This window comes from Pyrgilauda ruficollis, unplaced genomic scaffold, assembly GCF_017590135.1.
Source record: "Pyrgilauda ruficollis isolate IOZ18807 unplaced genomic scaffold, ASM1759013v1 scaffold17, whole genome shotgun sequence".
In the NCBI taxonomy this organism is placed as follows: Eukaryota; Metazoa; Chordata; class Aves; order Passeriformes; family Passeridae; genus Pyrgilauda; species Pyrgilauda ruficollis.
The window spans coordinates 6,355,351-6,376,025 of NW_024515875.1; the positions used below are offsets into that span (position 1 = coordinate 6,355,351).

The 20,675-nt window shown below is 38.1% G+C and overlaps 1 protein-coding gene across 13 annotated transcripts in view; it reads right to left on the reverse strand.

The window, feature by feature from the left end:
• The window catches only part of ZBTB20 (zinc finger and BTB domain containing 20), a 474,871-nt gene that overhangs the window by 395,956 nt on the left and 58,240 nt on the right, over positions 1-20,675 (reverse strand). The window contains exon 1 of one of the 13 annotated variants that reach the window (XM_041463808.1): positions 307-360. The exons of the other annotated variants lie outside the window; for them this stretch is intronic. The gene's annotated coding sequence lies outside the window, so the exon portion shown is untranslated. Of the gene's footprint in view, positions 1-306; positions 361-20,675 lie in introns of those variants that run through there. 13 annotated transcript variants of the gene reach the window in all.

The following is a 20,675-nucleotide window of genomic DNA, read 5'->3' on the forward strand; positions in this document are numbered from 1 at the left end:
ATATATATATATATGTATATATATATATATATATAAATATAGAAATAAGAGTTCTAGTATAAAGATCCTGTATTCATGTGTTTGCTAGTGAATAGGATGGCTGTTTCTGAACTGCAGCTGAGCAAAAATAAGGTTCCTGTGAGGCATATGCACCTTCCTCAGCTTCTGCTCATTTGCTAGGAAGATGCTAGATTCAGAGGGAAAACCTGGTGAAAGTTCCAGACAGAAATTCTACAACAAAGGATAGAACAGCCCCAGCACAGACACATTTTCTTTACTGAATAGAGCTACCCTGCTGAAACAAACCTCATCTGTGCCACAAACAAAAAAAGGTCATCACCACTGGTCCCTGAGGTTTTCTGACAAGATGCTCTTCTAGGCCAGACCTCCATCTGGGCCATCTTCACGTTCTCCCTTCTGAAACATTGTTCTGCCCAGCGCTAATGTGACTCAGCCTTCCCAGGTGATATGCTGAAAATGAGGGAAGTTCAAGGTTCCTTGCTGGATAAAACAAGTGACATTTCTTCACCTGCTGAAGTTTGCACAGATCCTTTGAAGTCCCCAGCATTCAGCAGCATAAAACAACACCCATCTCCTCCTCAGTAAGCTCAGGCCATCACACAGTCACAACTTTTTTCTGAATGGTAATATCATCATGACCACCACAGCAGAAACATGGTTGTGAATCTCAGACAACCTTTCTCAAGTAGCATTTAATAGAAACGATTCTGTAATATTGTCTTTGAAGCCCTGGATTAATGAAGACATATCACAAAACCACAGAATGTGCTGAATTGGAAGGGACACACAGGGATCATCAAAGTCCAACTCCTGGCCCTGCACAGGACACCCCAAGAGTCACACCATGCCTGAAAGCATTGTCCAAAGCCTTCTTGAACTCTGTCAGGCCAGGTGCTGTGACCAGTTTCCTGGGAAGTCTGTTCCAATGCCAATTCACATACTGTTATTCCCTCAGCCTTGATACAAATGGGTACAGTGTGATAACTGATAACATTTATTAATCTACTCTTAACTGCTATAATGGTCAAACATTAGGTTTTTTTTTTTTTTGGTTTTTTTTTTTTTTTTTTTCTTACCAAAGCCTTTCAAAGGTGCAAAATTCAGGAATGCAGGAGATGAGACAGTTAATCACAGAGTTGGCTTAGTCTCTAATTTAGGTGGCCTACTTATGTTAGCAACATTTTATTAGCACATTATGCTGTATATTTAATATTTAGTACACTGTATGAGAATGGTTTACTGTGTAGCGCTCACATAAATGACTTACAAATTCTGTTTGACACATAGAGAAGAGTGTATAAGTAATACATGCATTTCTGAGTATACCTAATGCTACAGAAAATAAGGATAAGCAGAAGGCATGTAGAGAAAACACTAAAATGTAACTTTGATGGACTTAAAGGCTAGCTTACAAATACTTCAGTAGACAAAAGATGCAACACTAGCAATATACACACAATGCCTATTCCTTCTTTAACTTTTGATTTCAAATCTTCCTCTGGAAGCCTCAGCTGAAGGAAAAGGACTTTCATTCAAAATTGCTGAAGTCTCACAATGGAAACAATTGCAACAAAACAAACAGCAAATCCTCCCAAAACCTTTTGTATTTTACTAGACCCAGAAGACAAAGTAGGATCTTTCTTTGAGTTTAGAAGTGCTTTCAGGACATTTTTCAAGAGGCAGATACGTTAGCTATGTCCTCATGAATTATGCAGCCTTTCCAGTGTGTACTTACACAATGCTAGCTGGAAGCCCCTGGGAAGGATGCCCAGTGCATATGAGCAGCAGGTGGTACCAAAGGAGAATCACTCAGCCAAAGCAGATCCAAGCTTTGAAGAGCTGGGGAGCAGGGATCCCAGTTATCTGGCTATAGCTATAGCTGTTTTGGTTATATTGGTGCTCAGAAATTACCACTGAAAAGGAGATTTTGACTTTAGTCCTTAGTGAGGATGAAAAATACACTGGTTTTCATGCTCCCTCTGTTTACAAAGTGAATCAAAGCTCAGGCATCTGTACAGGCCAGAAAAGGGAAAATCACAGAATCCTTTTGCCTGACTTGAATCAGCCCAATGTCAAAATGCCCATAAGCAGTCCTGGTACAATTCCTACATTTGCTTTTGATCTCTAACTAGTGAAGCATTCACATTTATCAGAAATACGTTTTTCTGGTATCAATGGGCAGGTGAATGCAACAGAGTGAAGAAAGGATGATAACCTCCCAAGACAAGTGGTCTCCAGTTGACTCTGAAGCTCACAATACCCCAGTCAAGAAATAAAAGGTCATCAAAAGGCAAGAAAACTTATTTGTAATCAGTTTTAGCTTTTTGTATTCTGCTGCATAATTTGTCAATGTATCTATCAATCCTTCCACAATGAGGTTGCTAAGACAGACACTAAGACTTCAGTAAATATCAGATTTTCTTTCTGCAAGAATACATGATCACAGAAAAAGATTTTTTTTTTCCCTGCTGGTGAAGTATTTTCAGTATTATTACAAAGGACTCTTACTGTTTATTAAAATCCCTGACAAACTATCAGTTCCAAAGCTTTTCCCACCGTCATCAGTTGCTGTTTGTCAAGTGACATTCAAAACATTTTTTATTTTTAAAAACAAAAACAAAATTGAGCCTATTTTCCATTCTTTTTATTCTTGTACTTTACTGAATTTTTCAATATTACTCCAATACACGTATAAGACTTGTATGACACACCTAAAATGCCTCACAATACAAAAACTTAGTTCACATTTCCTCTAGGAAAAAAAACCACAAAAGAAAACAATCTACAAGACCTCTTAGAAAATGTGTCTTTCCCCAGTTATATTCAGTAGGGAACATTAAAAATTCAATATTTGCCACTTTGCAATGACTTCTGGACACAAAACAGTTCCTTCATGCTGCAATAGGTTTGTCTAGTCTAAACATAAAGGGAATTAGAACAAAAATACATATTTGAAACAGTACTAAAAATGACACCCACAAAACATCTTCGATCCTGACATCACTCTTCCCCTTATTTTTTCCAGTCATTCCTACCATTCATTACAGATATTTATTTTTTATAAAGATTAATGTATAAAAACCAGTACATAGAAATCAAGTAACAAGAAAGGTTCTAATTAAAAATGTATAATATTACAAAAATAACTATTATATTAATCAATATGAAGACTGAGATGTTCAGATCAGTTGCACATTTTTAGTTCTAACATTCATTCTGCTTTAAGGACATGAGGACAGTTGATTAAGTAAAAGCTGTAGCTGAGATAACGTCAATATATAGTATCTGCATTAAAACCGTGTTGGGAGTTATACTGCAAGCTAGCAGATATCTCCATTACAAGAATGCAGCATATTTTACGGAACAAAGTTTGTACAGACTAAGGTTTGAAAAAACGACCCAAAAGGATCCCCTCTTTTAGCTGAAAATGCACCAGCAAAACTGCAGGGATAGCTGTTGATCAACTTAACTGTGCTTTAATCTTAATTTCTTAAATTAAGAAAGCTTTAGTACAAATACTTGCCATAGTAACCAAAATCAGTAAGACTCATTTAACTCACTGATTATTACACAGCACAGCCCTTAAATTAAGAAAGCTTTAGTACAAATACTTGCCATAGTAAAATCTGTTTCTTAAGCGATACCCCTCAAAACATGCAATCCACTTGATGTTATTTTAATAGGACCTACATATATAACTTCTATCTATATTTTTCTAAAACTTGCACCATTCTTTCATTTAATACAGGTCAATGGATTATGCAGGGGTTTGTCCTGTTATTTTAAAAGAGACTAAACAAATATATGACATGTTTCTGGAACACGTCATATAATACAAAACTACGTTTTCTGATAAGAAACGCTTGATATTGCAGTACAGTTTTGAGATCACAGTGAGATTGTTGTATTAGGCACTGCAGTGCACAGACTGGAAGACAGTTGTCACTAGAAAAAAACTTTTCAGACAAGCCAGCCAAAGGGTGAAAGAGCAGGAACTATTTTTTCAGATGAGTTGAGACACACAGATAGGAGTTTTTCAGGAAATCCGTGACAAAATACAGTGTTGAACTTTTATCTCAGGTTAAACTCCACTGCTTTAACAATGAAGTCTTCCTTCCTCTCTATTAATTATATAAAGCAAAAATCTCAGAATTCTATCTACCCCATTGACTGAGCAATTTCAAACATCATGCTGCTTCAGATCTGCAAAACTCCAGCAGCAAGCATCTCAAAGCACTTTAAAAAAAAACAAATAGAACTAGGTTATCCTCACTCTGCAAGTACGGAATTAAAAACATAGAGGCATTAGGGTAAAGTCATCTCATCAAACTTTGGCCATCTAGAGGACACTGTGGCCTACGCTGCTCCTTTCACCACTGGAACAAGGCAAGCATCCTGAGAGGGCAATTCCTTCTCTTCTCAGATACCTGGCTAAGTCCATCACCAAAGAATTGTCACCTTCTCTTCTGCCTATTCCTTCCACCTAGCCTAGATGCTGAGACTAAATGCCTCATGTTTAGCTGTGTGAGCTACAGATCTCTATTCCATCACGAAGTACTCCTATTTTCTGTTCTCTTCCCTTTTTCCTACGAGACAAAAAACCTGTGGTGGGCCAAGGTCTGTGTGTGCTGACTAGTGAGCACACCCATGTGGAAAGTTAGGTGCACACTGCCAGACCTGTGAGTCCATTGACAAACTACACAAACAGAACTCACTGCTTCTTAGTCTCCAGGTATCCAGACATTTCCAGAGCTACTGGCAGCCAAACAAATGACTGTAAGTCTCTAGGTCTAGCTGAGATTTGTGCTGCCCAGAAAGCAAGCCCAGAAAGAATATCCACGATGCTGTCACAATATAAATAATGCTAATAAATAAAACTCACATCAAAATGAGATTCTTTTTTATACAAGAAAGGTGATAAAAGTCTTCTATCAGACTCTGATCACAAGTCCTACTATTCAGAAAAGAAAATACATCTGAATCTCAGTGAAAATGAATCTGTCTTTGGCTGAAACAACTTTTAAAAGTCAGAAATGATTGTATAGTTTTCTCTGTCAACTCAAAGATGAGATTTAGGGATCCAAAAACGTTTGATTTTTCTACTGCAGATCTGCACGCATCAGAAAAATCTGGCACTACACTGCATGATAGGACCTTGAATCTCTGAAGTAACTGTGAAGTGGCATTTCAAATAGCTCTCAAAATGAAAACTGGTTAACACAAAATTAGAGTGATGCCTCCTCCAACATTGAAACAGACAATGGGAATGAAAAATTCGTTGTCTTGCCTCTCCCACAAAAGAATGACTTTGACTAACAGCTTCTATTCTATGTGTAGAAAGTTAAGTAATGTATTTCAGTGTTTTTGCCAAGTAAAGCCTGGGAAGGAGTCCTCTAAACAAATCACAGGATACCAGTGGAGTCGCATGAAAAATACCAGCACTTTAACTCAATCACTTTTGAAGTTCTAAAGGGAATGAGAATCAGACTTTGCAATTTCAAGATTCTCCTTCTTCAGTTCCTGGCAAAAAGCACCCAGCCAGGTACATAGAAAAGCACTAAAGTCTTGCTTTTAAACAAGTACTGCTGCATGGTGAATGGGCCTGAATCCTACAGGCTCATTCCAAGCAGAGCAGTTCCCAGGGAGCCAGTGCTAGGAACACCAGTACCACACTCCTGCCTCCCTGCCTCAGCAGGTCCTTCTGCTTAAAATGAAAGCAGGGTGCTAACAGCCATGGGTATCTCTCATCAGCAGAGAACAATCAGCATTTAAAGCAGCAGCTGAACTCTCAGTGTTTCACTGCTGAGTGTAGAGAAGGCAGAGGGATGGGAAGGAGCTGGGCTCCAGCTCCAGCTCCTGCCACTGGGAATCACTGCAGCACGCCATTGGCTCATTTGTCAAAGAGCAGAAGGATCTTCCAGAGCAAGAGTAGTGGAATGGCCTTCCCTAGGAATAAACTTGCAGACCTTACCACCTTCTTGCGTACACGCAAAATTTATTCATTTGACCTGCCCATTGCAAACAGAGCTGTGCTCAACAAAAAATACCTATGGAAAAACCACAGTGCCTTTGAGTCTTTCTCCAGGTAACAGGATGAGAAATCAAACGGAAAAGCTCTCAGTGATTATATGATACCTATATCCATAACACTAACCATTCTTCCTGCAGGTACAACCCTGTCAATAACACCTTCGGACAACTATTTTAAGGGCATGAAAATAATCTTAAGAATTTGCAGAGTAGTATCTTCACATCCATCTACTATGGTTAACTTTCCAAATCAACATTATGCATTAGGAATTAGACTGATTGTTAATGTTTATTTTTATGGGGAGGAAGAATACCTCAATGCTGAACTTTCCCCTTTTGTTAATGATTGAAAATGAATTAAATATTAACTTTATTAAATTAATAGTTTATATGACACACCTAAAATTTACCTACAACACATATTAGCCAAATCTATTTGTTGTTTTGGGGGCAGGCAGACAGAGTGGGTGAAGGATCCAGAAAAAACAAAACAGTTTCCATAAAACTATATAGAACATCTTCTATTTCTCTGAGAATAACATCTATTATTTAGTGTGGAGCAAATATGTTCAGAGGCTAAATGGTCTCTTTCAAATGACAGAGGTATTTTTTTTTCCTCTTTTCGTTTAGTACAACATGCCTCTGATATACAAAAATAGCTTTTATAAAAGGCAATCTTTATTAAGTAATTTTTAAAATGGGAATTACAATATGTACCAGCAAAAATTGCTTGGCTGTTTACTTACTGATTCTTTACAGAGGCCAATTATTTTGCCAATGGGCAAGATGAAATCTGTTACAAAAAATAAATGGGACTTATACTTTAAATCCTATGCACAGCAGAGAGTTATTTTGGTTTTAGGTCTGGCCACCTAAAAAAAAAATGTGACATCAAATTGAAGGCTGTATCATACTTCAACGATAATAACTGGTGCCCCAAACACTTTCCACCACAAATCTCACTGGCAGGAGTCCCACTTTACAAGACAGCAAAAGCTATCAGAAAAACAAGTCAGGGTGAGATAAAGAACAGAAGAAAATAAAAGGCTTCCTAACTTCCAGTCTTTTGCAAGAAATGATTAAATTTCTGTTTCTAACCCAGAGACATTACATCATCTTATTTTTTAAAGAAAAAAGAATCCCGCCTTTTTAACGTCTCTCTTGTATATCCACGTTTGCATTCAATTCTAGTGTAATAGTGTAATTCACTACCACAACTAAAATAATCCATCAGATAGGTATCACAGCCATTCAAATCTGAATGCAAGTGTAAAATTTCAGTCCTTACAATATTGTTTACCTGTGTGAGCCCCTTAAAACGCTGAGTATTTCTATTCAGCAGAGTCCCTCCAATGCCCACACTTAAACAACCCTCCCTGCGACACCACAGGCAGCGCTTTCCAGTTAGGCAGAGTCATGCCCCATTGGAAAAAGTCAAGAGTTAACAGCAGGATGCTGTGGAGAGAAAGCTAAACTTATGAACATGTTCAGATTGCCATTGCCCAAAAATCTGAGTAATGTTCCAGACATGTTATGTTAATCTGTTACACAAGATTGTCTGCAATATGAATATTTTTTTAAGAGTACATGAGGGTGGTGTTGGGAGTTGGATGAAGGCATGTGGCCAAAGTTATTATGGAACTGAAGAGGATTCTTTTAATTATTACTTTACCATTAAACCTCTGCATGGTCCTATTTAACTAATGCCATTGTGTTTACTACTCAAATGATCTATAACCATTCATTGTACTTGAAACTACTGTTGATCACTGAGCATTTCAGAATAAATATAGGTATGATTAGATGTGTAAACCTCATTTGAATGCAGTTTTATGCATAGAATGGATTTCTATCCACTACAAAAAGAGTCTTTAATAATAAGATATCAAGAAAAACACAGTGAGAAATGATATTTTCTGAATGTGATCTGTGTATTCTAGATACACCTCATAATGAACGTGACCAAATACTGAACACAAAGTGAAGAACAAACCCTTTGTGTTGATGCAAAATTTGAGTGGCAGGAAAAAAACATTACAGAAGATAAGGGTTTTCATTCACAATGCAATGTAAATTAAAAAACCATGGATACAAAAGAGTAGAAACAAGAAAGGTAATATAACAAACTTACATTTCACCCTTCATCTTTACAAGGATCAAAAGAGGGGTATACATCTTCATTCTAGTCGAATGGCCACTATAATAATAAATTACAGCAGCTCATACAAGAAATAAAATATGAAAGACTCGGTTATGTTTTAAATTGAAGGAATGCAAACCGTAACAAGAAAAAAGAAACAAAAAACCTGTAAAGTCTATGGGGTTTCATTTTTTTTTTAAAACAAGGGGCAAAATATACATGCAAGTAAGGTATATCTATATTTATGCAATCACTTTGCTGTTGACTTCACTGGGAACAACATGAAGCTGGGAGACTTCCCTGACCAAGATTACTTTCACTCTAAATAGGTCTTGATGGTTGTAGCTGCAAAGCCAGAAAAAAAAAAAAAATGAGGCCAAATTTGATGTGGTCATGCTAGCGTGGTGGAAAAGCTTTTGTGAGGATTTGCTGCTGTAACTGCATTTGTACATCTGGACCCCCACAGCCCTTCAAAGACTTAGACGTCCATAGATACTTACATGGATTATTAAATGGCCTGTTAGTAAAAAGAGGTGGATTCAGGACACTGACACATTTGAAATTGGTATCTGCAACTGGACTCTGACATTTCATTTAGATACTTAAAGCATTAGTGTTATTGTATCCTGAGGACCTATATTAACAAGTTTGACGTAACAGATGGAAGCTTTTTCAGAAAAATGTAAACAGCTGATCTGAGAGCCAGCACTTTCTATAGACAGAACTTACAGTGAAATATAGCACTCTGCTGTTTATTCCAAACACATCATGGCATTGTAAGTAGTCCACTTTATGCAGTGGAGAAATACAGTTAAATGTAAAAGGAACACACATCAAGAAAAGAACATTCTTCTGCAAATTCTCTGCTTCTGACCCATGAAAAAACAACAACAACAACAACAAAAAAATCAAGAAAATTATTACCCTCTATAAACCAGAGCAGATAATTTGAACCAAACCTCACTGAGTCTTCTTGCAGGGCTACTCATTGCTCATTCTCAACATCACATTTCCGAATTTTACCAATTTAAATATTATTCTCATTTTAATAGCTATTAGACTAGACCTTAATGATTGTCTGTAATGTGAGTAGCTTTCTAAACATATATTTGCAAACCTGATCCTCAATAAAAATAAAGTAACTACTTAATAAATCAGAGAAGCATAAAAAAGCAGGATTTTTTGTGGAAATGGGGTTTTAACTATCCTTCTTGGATTACCCTCTTTGTTCTTTAAGTTGCATGATTGTTTTTGCACATCTATTTTAAGGGTATATTGAACAATATAAATTATTACAAATACAGGACCATCTCGTTTCTGAATTTTTCACGTTGTATATTTGCTTTTGCACAGCAGAAATTAATAACAATGGCCACATCTGACTGCTGTTGCCTCTTGCATGATTTCTGTGATGCACTAATAAAAGAAACTGAAAGTTCAGTGCTCTGGAATGATAACTCCAGTTACCATAATGTTTACCATGGGAAATTACCTATTGGACAACCCTGCTCAGAATCCTTAGCTTGAAATGGGATAAATTTCAGTTTGTGGAGATAAAGAGCCAGCCTAGGGCATCATTAGCAGCAGTGCTTGTAAGCTGTCCTCTGTTACAAAGGATGAAAGATGGAAAACTGCAGATCCAACATGAATGAAATACGCAACAGATTCCCAGAACTGTATCTGAACACGGCTTCAGAGATTTTTTCCCTTGGAAAATAAGGAAATCAAATTGTTTAAGGCAGCATTGATCCTATCAAGTAATTGATAGGATTATCTTAACAACTCAGTTAAATAAGTTAAGCAACAAGACAAAGAGATCCACGTTCACAACAGGTAGAGAAAGCAGCGCAGAGCTGCAGGATGGGAATGGCACAGAAGCAGCACTAAGGCTCTGTGGTCAGAGTCCAACTTGCATACCCTTTTACTCAGATGCTCTTCTCTTCCTCTGAGCCCATAACAGGTTTTTAAAATATCGCTAGCATGCATCAGAGAAGAAATATCCACATTTATTAGGCTTATGACAATGTAAACACCATTAGAATCAGTTCTGGTATGACAACTCTCATTTTGCACTTCTCTATTTCTAACTTCCTTCGTCAATGCTCTCTCTCATCCACTTAACACTTCCATTTGTTGTCTCAAGGCCAGATTTTCAGTACTTTCTGTTCATCTCCAGCTCTCTGTCGGCAGCTTTGTACAACAAACTGACTCCCCTGCTGTCATTTGGGATACTTCAACTGGGCAAAGTCCACATTCAGTTACTTTATATCTATTCACTCTGCTTTAGCAATGTCCAGACTTTAGTTTACTTTCTTTAAAATTTGACTTTTGCTCCAAGTCCAGTATTTTTACAATATAACCTTTATATAAAACCAATGTTCCAGTACATGCATAAGATTAAAGGAATGAAGGAAACACTCAGCTGTCCTTTAATTTTACATATGTTTAATGTTATCGTGGAGAAATGTACCTATTTTGATTTTGAATCTGATCTACAAACTATGTTGGATGATTTTGCGAAGAGTCAGCATGAGAGCTGCTTAAAGAAATAAAATGGAGCCAGGAACAAGCACAGGATGTTCAGTGGCAAAATCCACTGGATAACCTTTGCTTACTCTCTCTGTATGCGTTTGACTTTATTTATCATATCCAGAGGATTGGAATCCAGAGACAACCAGGCTGGTGGGTTTTGTCTGGCCTCTTACACATGGAAAGCAGCTAGACATTTCCAGTCTGGGTTTAGCTACCCAACTCTTCTTCTAGTCTTGGGAATGGAGATGAAAGCAGGCTGTTTCAATTAGCTTGGCTATAGAGATCATCTGGAGCTGTGCATTAATTGATTTCAAGACCAAGAGGGACAGCTCCTGCATAATAGAGGCCATGGAATTTCACTTGGTAATTACAGTTAAATTCAGCTCCAAATCCAGTAGAAATCAAAGGTGACCATATAAGGCCCATCTCTAATCAAAAGTGGCTCTTTTCCATAACCACTATTATAAAATATTCCATGTTTCTTTCTATTTCAAAAAGCCATCTGGATCTAAAGTGAACCTGTGTGAAAGATCTTTATTCCTGCATGGACAGGAACAAATTTTCCACTGCTGCATGAGAAGACTAGAACAATGAAAGTATTGGGAAGTAGGAGGGGGGAGCAAAGCTCTGCCTTTTTGGCAGTACTTGCAGAACATTAGTTAGGGTAGGTGGAGTCCTGCTGGGTCTAACCAACTGCTCAGATTCCCTGTAACATTTTAGTGGCCCCCAGCTTTACACAGTACATCTCGGGACATGGAGGAAAAGCTCATCTATACATATATTTTAAAAGACACAAAACTCTAGAGCGCTTATCCAAAGCAGATCAATTGCGTTTGCAATATTCTCAAAACAAAATGTTCCACCAGCAGAACTGATAAGGAGAGCCAAAAAATGGAAAACACTTGCTACCAATTTACTGCAGTCACCCATAAACTATTACTAGAACATTATGTATTGGGGTTCAAGCCAGAAAGCTATTAAAGCGGACTGCACTAGAGTCTTTCCACTATGCTACTGAAGCATTAATAAGTCTTTAGAGAATTGTGTTTATGTTGAAAGAATAATCTTATAATCAAATTTTCACACACACAAAAAATGCAGCTCTTTCTAGAATTACTGTGTGCCTTTGCTCTCTCCCCCACATTGGCTGGTGTCTCCACAAATACCATCATTTTCTATGTTTCTGTCTGGCCCAAACCCTGATCTACATACTTTGTGTTCCAAGCTGGACAAATTTCAAGATAAATGGTGCTAATTGACACTGTTAATGGGCGCAGGATGTACCACATCCCTTCCCCTGTTGTCTCTAAGTGTCTTTCACAGTCCTTACCGCCATTCTTTGTACAAGATGAAAAAGAGTTAAAAGACAGCGCTTTTACTTAGACACACAAATAATAAACATACAGTGATACTCTGTGGGGCTGTGTTTCCATCCCTATTACAGGAAAATCTGTAATAAATCAGAAACCTCCTCTCCCATTTCAGAGACAACACAATACCCAGCAAGACAATTATTAACCCAATGATTTACTGTTTTCACCTCAAGAATTGATGTTCCCTTTGAAAAGGTGTATGCTTTCTTTTCAGCCACTTTCTCTGATAGCACCCAGGTGCAAACCATATAACAGAGCAGGCCAGTGGAATTAAGGCAGCTCCTATATCCCTAGAAACTCCTTAAAATAGTACAACTTGAGTTTAAATGTACTAGGCTCTCTCACCCCTCTTAAGATTCTACTTGAATAAAGTAAGAAAGACCTAAAATTCCAAGAAGGGGAACCAGGTCTCTTGTATGAATTTATTCATATTTTCCTAAGCAAGTAGTTAAGAGCTGAAAACTGTGGTATTCATTGCTATCATCATCACCATCACCATGATAACCAGATAACCAATTCAACTGATATTCCCACTTGAAGTCCTAGGGAGTCCAGGCCAAGGGAACAGTACTATGTTATGACAGGTTTATGATAACATAACACCTTTCCTGATTTGCCTCTTCAGTTCCTGGAACATCCTTAAGGTTTGAGAGACGACTGGTAAAGCACTCCTGGCTGCCAACTGGACCGTAGGTTGTTCTCACTGGGCAGGATAAGTTAAATTTCCTTGCAAACAGGGAGAATCCTTGGCAAGAGAATATAATTGTAATGGCTCTAAATACTAATTTTGCTGTTTTCTGAACTTGTTGGCTAAATGCCCTTAAATTGGATCAGACAGTTCTGATACCCTTGACAGCAAACAGTCTAATTTGAAAAATAGTAAAAGCTTGCAGCTCTCTCTGATGTCAATGGAAAATGTAGAAACTTAGTATCATTCCTTGACTTGGGCCTTTAGAATAAACTGAATTGGGGGGTCAAATGTATCCCTGAAGTAACTTCACTTGATCTCACGTGGCTTTTTTACCTCTCGATTGAAGACTGTGGGATATATTGCTTGCTCAGGCAGCCCATTCATGTGTGGATCTTTTTTACTTGCTCATGTAATTAGTAACATTTCAATCAAACTTACAACAAAAATAATAAGAAATCATTTCTACCTGCGCTAATGCACAGGATGCCAGACAGTGATTTTGCAGGAGATAAACAGGCCACATTTACAACTAAATCTCTCTCGAGAGTTTGCCTCTCCGCAGCAGGACTCAGGCTCTGCTGCCATCATTCGGGTCAAGAGGTCCTTTTTGATGCTTCATAGCAAACAGAGTCATGTACCGGCATGACAACATGTCAGGGAGCCATTTTAGGCGAAACCCTTTGCACAGTGCTTAAAAACCCACTTTGTGCCAGAAAGTGGAATGAAAATACTTAATCACAAAAATCAACACCCCAGAAAGGCTTGGGAAGTGCTCAGGTCTCCAGAGGAGATTTCTTCTAGGACCTCTGCAGCAGCTGAGTTATTGCACCTTCTGCTCCAGCCCCATTAGTCCGTGCAATTGCAAAAAGTTGTCCACTGCACCAGTTAAAGGTTTACATTTAAGACAGGAGTCTGGTGCCCAGGAGAAATGTCCTAGATGTTTTCTATGCTTTAAAAGGCAAGATGTGCCTAATATGATTTTTCTGTAAAGAGCAACTGAAGTATGGTATTAATAAAAAATAAACTATGTTAACTTATGTTAAATCCTCCTCTCTTCAAAAATACACAGCTGAAAAAACCCTAACACAGCAGTACTAATGCACAAGCAAGTCCTCCCCATCTGCCAAATATGTAGGTCATTTCAATGAGTGACAGAGACAAAGAGGCCTGATTTTAATTCACGAAATATTCCTGCTAATAGCAAAGTTATTGAGACATCTGTTAAAAGCTTGACCTGTTATAATGGGGGGATATCTAAAATTACGGAAATTTCTAGTTAAATTAATGCTACAGTATTTTATTGGGCATTTAAAAGAGGTATTGCTATTAACAAAAACATTATATAAATTAGAAACAGGCCTACAATAATCCTCCAGATAAAATCTGGTCCTGTCTTCTAATACTATGATATGAGCTTTTATTTGTGCGTGCGCTACGTGTATATAACAATATAGCAAATACGTTAAAAAAAAAAAAATTAAATTTAAGAGCCATGGCAGCCTAGTTTAAAGTTTGGCAGAGAATAGTTGGCAGACATTAGAAAAAAAAGTAAATATGTTTCATGGCCTGTATATAATTGAACATTCTTCAAATTCCTGTAATGGAAATGTCAATACCATGGAAATCCTTGAAATGTGGACACAGATAGATAAATGTGACTGGAGCCAAACACCTCCACCCAGAACGAACAGCAGACCTTCAGACAAAGAAAATCTATGTAATAATAAGCTACCTACTCAGTAACAGTAACTAAACTAAGGGTTTGCCTTTGGGGTAGTGGTGAAATGAGCAGAGGTGGAAGACAGGGGAGGAAAGCTGTGCGAAGCACCGCGCTGTGGAGGTAAGGCACACACAAGATCTGCCTCCACCAGCACTCAGAGAAAGGCAGCTGAGCACCAGGGAGGACCCTCCAACACTGCATGCAGGGCTGGGCCCTGGCTCCTGATGAACACAGCAGCTCTTGGGTTGTGGGATTCCACAAAACCCAAGGACCAATGAGTGCCTTTCTTTGTGTTAGGTGATGTGCGAGAGGACACCTCACACACGGCGACCACCTCAGTCTCAAAGGCTGAACCAGATCTCTTTGTTGAATGCTCTTCTTCCTGCTGGCTCACTCCCAAAACTTAGAATGGGGAGGCCAGATTTTCCCAAGCCACAGAGATACGAGCTAGAATGAGGGGCACAGATCCCAGGTCTTCATTACCATTCCTAAGAAAACACTCAAAAGAGCACCTCAATCCCAAACCAAAGTGAACATGCAGCAGCCTTTCTTCTCTTTCCACCCACACCCTCTTTTCCTCACAAGATGCCCCATGCCCACACAGGTGGATGCTGTAGGGCTTTCTACAATTCTGCCCTTGCTATGGATGCCTTGTGGACTGATGAAATACTGAAGTGTAGCCAAAAAGTATGTGAATAACCAGATACAACCGAGGAACAAATCCTCAAAAAGATGCTAAAAGACTTGGAATCATGATTCAGGATAAAATATAGATCAGAAAGTTTACCCGTAGACCACTTACATGCATTTTATGTTTAATTCAAGGTTTCCTTTTTCTGAATCTAAAAAATGTTAGTAGCAGATAAATGACTTCTCATTAAAAATGCCACTTTGTTTCCAAGAGACAAAATGCAAAGGTGTAACTTTTCTAAAAAGTGTGGGTCAGCCAATGTAAGCCAAATACCTGTGAAAAAAAATTCTAGCAGGTGCAGAAAATACAAAGTCTAATATATGCTCCTCCACTATTGCAAGATATCAGGCATCCCACTGCAACATACACATAAGTCATAGCATAAAGCCATTTGATGTACCACCCATGTGAAATCTATTCCTTTTTAATGAAATTAGCTAGACAGAGGTCTGGTTTCAATGTACCTCCTGAGATGCTTTATGAATGTTCAGAGTTTTATGAGCATGTCTTTACTTTTTCCTTCCATGATCAATATTTTACCACTTTTCTTATTGCTTTTTGCTTCTTCCACTGCCGTGCGAGACATCAATGTATGGTGTAAAATACATAAAACAAGGAGGCAAACTGCCTCTCCTGAAGGTATATCAAACATACATAACATATTCTTTTCTTCAGCACTCAGCTATAAAAGCACTACACACAATTAAAAATAGCAAGGAGGGAAAAGTGATTTTAAGCTGCCAGTCTCCTCATGGCAATGAAATGTCCAGTCTTGACTTCACCGTTGCCTAAACTCTAAATATTCTCTGTTCAATTCTAGTAACTTCTCAACCATATTTTTGAATGGATTATAAGCACACCTTGAAAAGCAAACTATCAGCAAACAATGCCTAGACAGGTTATATTCTACTTTGTTAAGATCAAGGGATATTTTCATATTATTTCATTGCTCTAAATTCACACTCTTCTGGCACAGACAGTGACTTCAAGAAAAATTCTTAAAATCCCTACTTAACTAGGATCAAATAAATGTCACTTAAGAAGCCTAACTGTGCCTTTGCTTGCAGTCATTGTGAAAAGAAAACAGAGTAAGAGTCAGATCCATTCAGAAGCATGCAAATGTCCATCATCACTCGGTAATACTTCCCGTTCTTTCAGCCTTATTCAGGACCTTACTTGACAGACCTTTCTCTAAGGCCATCACTGCAAACAAAAACAAACAATCCTACAAAAAGTACTGCTGTCCTACTGTGGACTTCAGGAAGGACAGAAGGACAGTGGATGTACACTACAGGTACTGAACTTCGGGTAAAATTCCCTGTCAAAAAACTGCACTGCCACCTGCTCAGCCCAAGTAATGCTAAAAAAGCAGAATGGTACTTAAGAAGTAGATTATTAAAATAATTGAAAAATTGAAAAAAGAGGTTTCATTTTTTACTTAGAAAAATAAAAATTTCTCTGCAAGTTTTTCTACTTAATATGGTTAAAAGTTACAGAATTGAAAGATGCTAGTGGGAGAAACCATTATTCAATTTTCAGTGCATGAGCATTTCAGAGCTTGTGTAACAAAGAGATTCACAGCTTGTCCATGAAGTTAGGAGGTCCCAGTCCTGTGAGTAGGTCTGTCTCCTCACACCCTGCACTCAACTGAATTCACTGCAGTTCTCTATAGATTCCCTTCAAGAAATATGTGTAAGCTCAAGGGCTTAGTTATTTTCTCTCTCTTTTAACTTAGTGTTGGAGGAAACAAAAGTCCTTATTCACTACAATCTTGCTTTTTAAAGAATGTTGACTCTGCTCCTCATGGGCAGCATAGCAGAAGCTGTGATTCTCTATTTTGTTTTAAAATACAGTCATTTTATGAAACTTTGTTTTCCTTTAATGCTGAAAACATTGCTTCAGCATTTTCTAGACCAGAGCAGAATTCTTCCCCTATTTCAAGAGACTTTGCTGTTGTCTCATTTAAAAGGAGAACTTGTACATGATTGGTACCCATCTCATGTAAAGTGACTTGATCATATGGCAGCTGACCATTCTTGGGTTTTTCGGGATTTTTTGGTGAGTTTTTGCTTGTTTGGTTTGTTTTGATTTTGTTGGCTGTGTTTTTGCAGGGTTTTTTGTTTGTTTTTGTTGTTTTGTTTTGGTGGGGTTTTTTTGATGAATGCTATAAAACCCAGGAAATCATTAATAAGATCTGGAAAAACACTGGGAAAAAACCCAACCAGTAAAAACTCCACTGAAACCAAACTCAATCTTCACTAATGGCAGTACTACCACATATTATCATTAAATGTCAGTTTCTCTGAGGAGATCACTTTTTCCAAGTGTATTTGCATGCAGCTGTTTGCAAGTCCTTTTTCTGGCTACCAAGCTTCACTGGCAAGTTGACGAAACTATAAGGGAAGTAAGCATAATTTTCTTTAAAACAAGAAAGGGACTCCAATGGAAGAGAGAGGTCCAAACAGACCTTCAGGTGGCCCAGGAGACCTTAGGCTTGGCCCAGCTTTCTTTAGCACCCTTGTAAACATGGGGAGACTAAGGAGAGGGAAAATGAGAGGAGCAGTTTGCGGACCAGCTGCCATAACAAATCACCACCAGAACTTTCAGGCATCTCAGAAGTACCGCAAAGGTTTATACTGGGCCCAGTGATACTAAAGCTGATTCAGAAGTTTTCACTTCTGCAATGAGAGCTGGAATGAGGTCTTGGTTCCAAACTCAGAAGTTGCAGAGCCAACCCTTCACCAGCTTACAACGAGTGCACAAGTGGACTTCTACCAGCTCTGATTTTTTCACCGTACATTCATTTCAGAGGGATATAGCGGAACAAATCAGACATCAAGTTTTCTGATTTAGTCTTTAAACAACACAGTTGAAATCTCAATTTCTTTTTGACTTCCTGAAAATAAAAGCCTTGGGATGCAAAGGGGAGGTGGAGAAAACGAAGCATGCACGCTTTGCATTCCTGGTTTGTCTCACACCTTGAAGGATAATGAGAATGCGGGGGCCAGGCGCCTCCAGTAAAATGCATCCTGCTGTGACTTTTGCACCCACAGCTGGCAAAATCCTTCTGATTTCCAGTATTTTTATTTCATAAAAGATAGTAGGAGGATAAGTTTCAGTTTCCCCTCTTCTTTCACAGGCATAAGTTGCTTTCAAGAACAATGCCTGTCCGTATCCTGAACTTGCCCTCTAGGTGTCACCTGGGCAGGAAATTACTGCTCTCAATACCGGTCTGTTCCCTTTTAGAGTAAATTCACGGTGTATTTTCGCTCAGGAAGGTGTATGCTTGAAAGGGATTCTGTAAAGGTGCCAAACAGACCTCTGAAGTTCAAATCTTTGTAGAGATTAGAACTTTTCTGAAGTTCCACAACACAAACAGGTTGGGTTTTAACATACAAACACAGAAACCTCACTTCAAAGCAGATGAGACTTCAGATGCTTTTTTCCTCCCTAGGAAGAAAAGGAGTGAGAGAACTGTACAAAAGATTTCCTAAGTGGCTGTGATAGATCTCTCCACAATGGCTTGGCACATGCTGTCTGTACTAATAGCTTGTCATAAAAGGATGATCAATGCTCTGGAGCACCAGCCATGGGCTGTGGAGCATCAGGTTCACCCAGAGGCTCTGCACAAATGCCTGTGGCAAGTTGCAACCTCACCACGCTTCAATTCATCATCTAAGAAATGAAAACAACAGCTCTGCCTCTCCATCAGCGCTGCACAACCGACTATGTTAAAGTTCTGTTAGCAAATATGAGGGTAAGAGAGGTATCACTCCCTATTACTGAAGACTGAATTATTTGTTTTCAGCCTAGCTGGTAGGGCTTTCCATGCTGAAAGCCAAGGGTGGGTTAGGATTAAATTTATGGTGTATTAGACAAAACCCAAAGGACACATGCACAGAAGCTAATTTTCTCATCTGTGCCTCTCCCTTTCTTTTAGACAAATGCAGTGAAGGGAATACTATAGTTTCAATGCCACAAAAGTTGTGAGACCTTTGAATATTATGCTAGTCATAAAATAGGCATTTAAACAGTTCTTGAAACTAGAAGAGGCTTTTAGGGAATGGAATGCAAAGAGAAAACACAGGATGCTGGAAAGCAGCATGGAGAAAAACAGATTGAAAAGATTTAACCTGAAAAATTTCTTAATTTATTTTCTTATTTGCCCTTTGAGCTTTCATATTCAAAGCTTTCCAGAAGTTTAAAATGAGAAAGAACCTTTAAGACTTCTAGACTACAGCCTGAATTCAAAGCTTTTGTCCTTTTCACTTGTTTTCCAACACCATTACTATTGCATTTACCTTAAAAAAATCCCCACTTAATCTATCAAGTGGGGTTTAATTTACACAAAAAAATAATATATATATATTTTTTCTGAATATCAGACATTCCTATTTCCAAACTCTAGACCAAAATTTGAAGTTAGACCTTAATGTAGGCTTAATGTAGACTTAAAGCTAGCTGGTTTTGGTTAAAAGCAAGTACAATGAAATGTAAGAAATAAGGAAAAGTTACATGAGAGAAACCACTGGGGGTTGGATTGTGTTAGATTTCTGTTCATGTTTATTAAACATTTCCCAAGAAAGAAAACATTTTTACCACTGAATGACTTCCACAGGAACCCACTAAAGAACATTCTAACTAGCCTAAGAAATAGCAATATGTCAAAGGGGAAAGGAAGCAACTGTGATCACAGGATCAACCAAATTCTCTTTTCTCTTTCCCAGGCAAGACAAGTAGCCCAAACACAGATGAACAGGAGGGATGCATACAGGCCAGCACAGAAACCTCACATTTCAATCACAACTCATTTTTAAAAGAGACTTTGAGTATTTCTGATCCCAAGACAAATCAAGCCGAAAAAAAAAAAAAATGCAGAGGGCATTATTTCCTAACAGATGATCCACTAAATGGAAAATTTATTGTATGGATTGTAAGAACTTCAGGCATGATTAAATCTACTATTGAAATACTGAGCTGATATTTGAAAAAGACACAATAAATGTGTACAAATGGAGACCAATTCTAGGGTAAAGCTTTTGTGAAAGAAAATTTAAGAAGGTTCAAGGTGGTTTTCATACAGGATAGGCAGATATAAGTGAATAAGAACCAATGAGAAAACCCTTTCAAATGCAAACATCAACTACCTAGCATATAATTTTGTTCTTTTGGGACTACTGAAAAATCCTCCACTTACTAAAGTGATAATAGTACTGAGCTTTCCATCTCAACTGACCAATGTCATGCCATCCTCCATTTATCTCTCACACAGAAACCAGTTTCCAGTAAAGAACCTCTACAAAAATACTGTGTTGAGGACTGTGGTCGTAAAATTCTAAGGGCGCCAGCAAACTCAAAGATTGACAAAGTTGGGGTCAACACTGTCAAAGCAAGTTGGAAGACAAAGTTCAGCTCCTGTCCCAAATACAGCTCTGCAGGAAAAAGAAAATATTAACTAACCACAAGTAGAAGTTTGA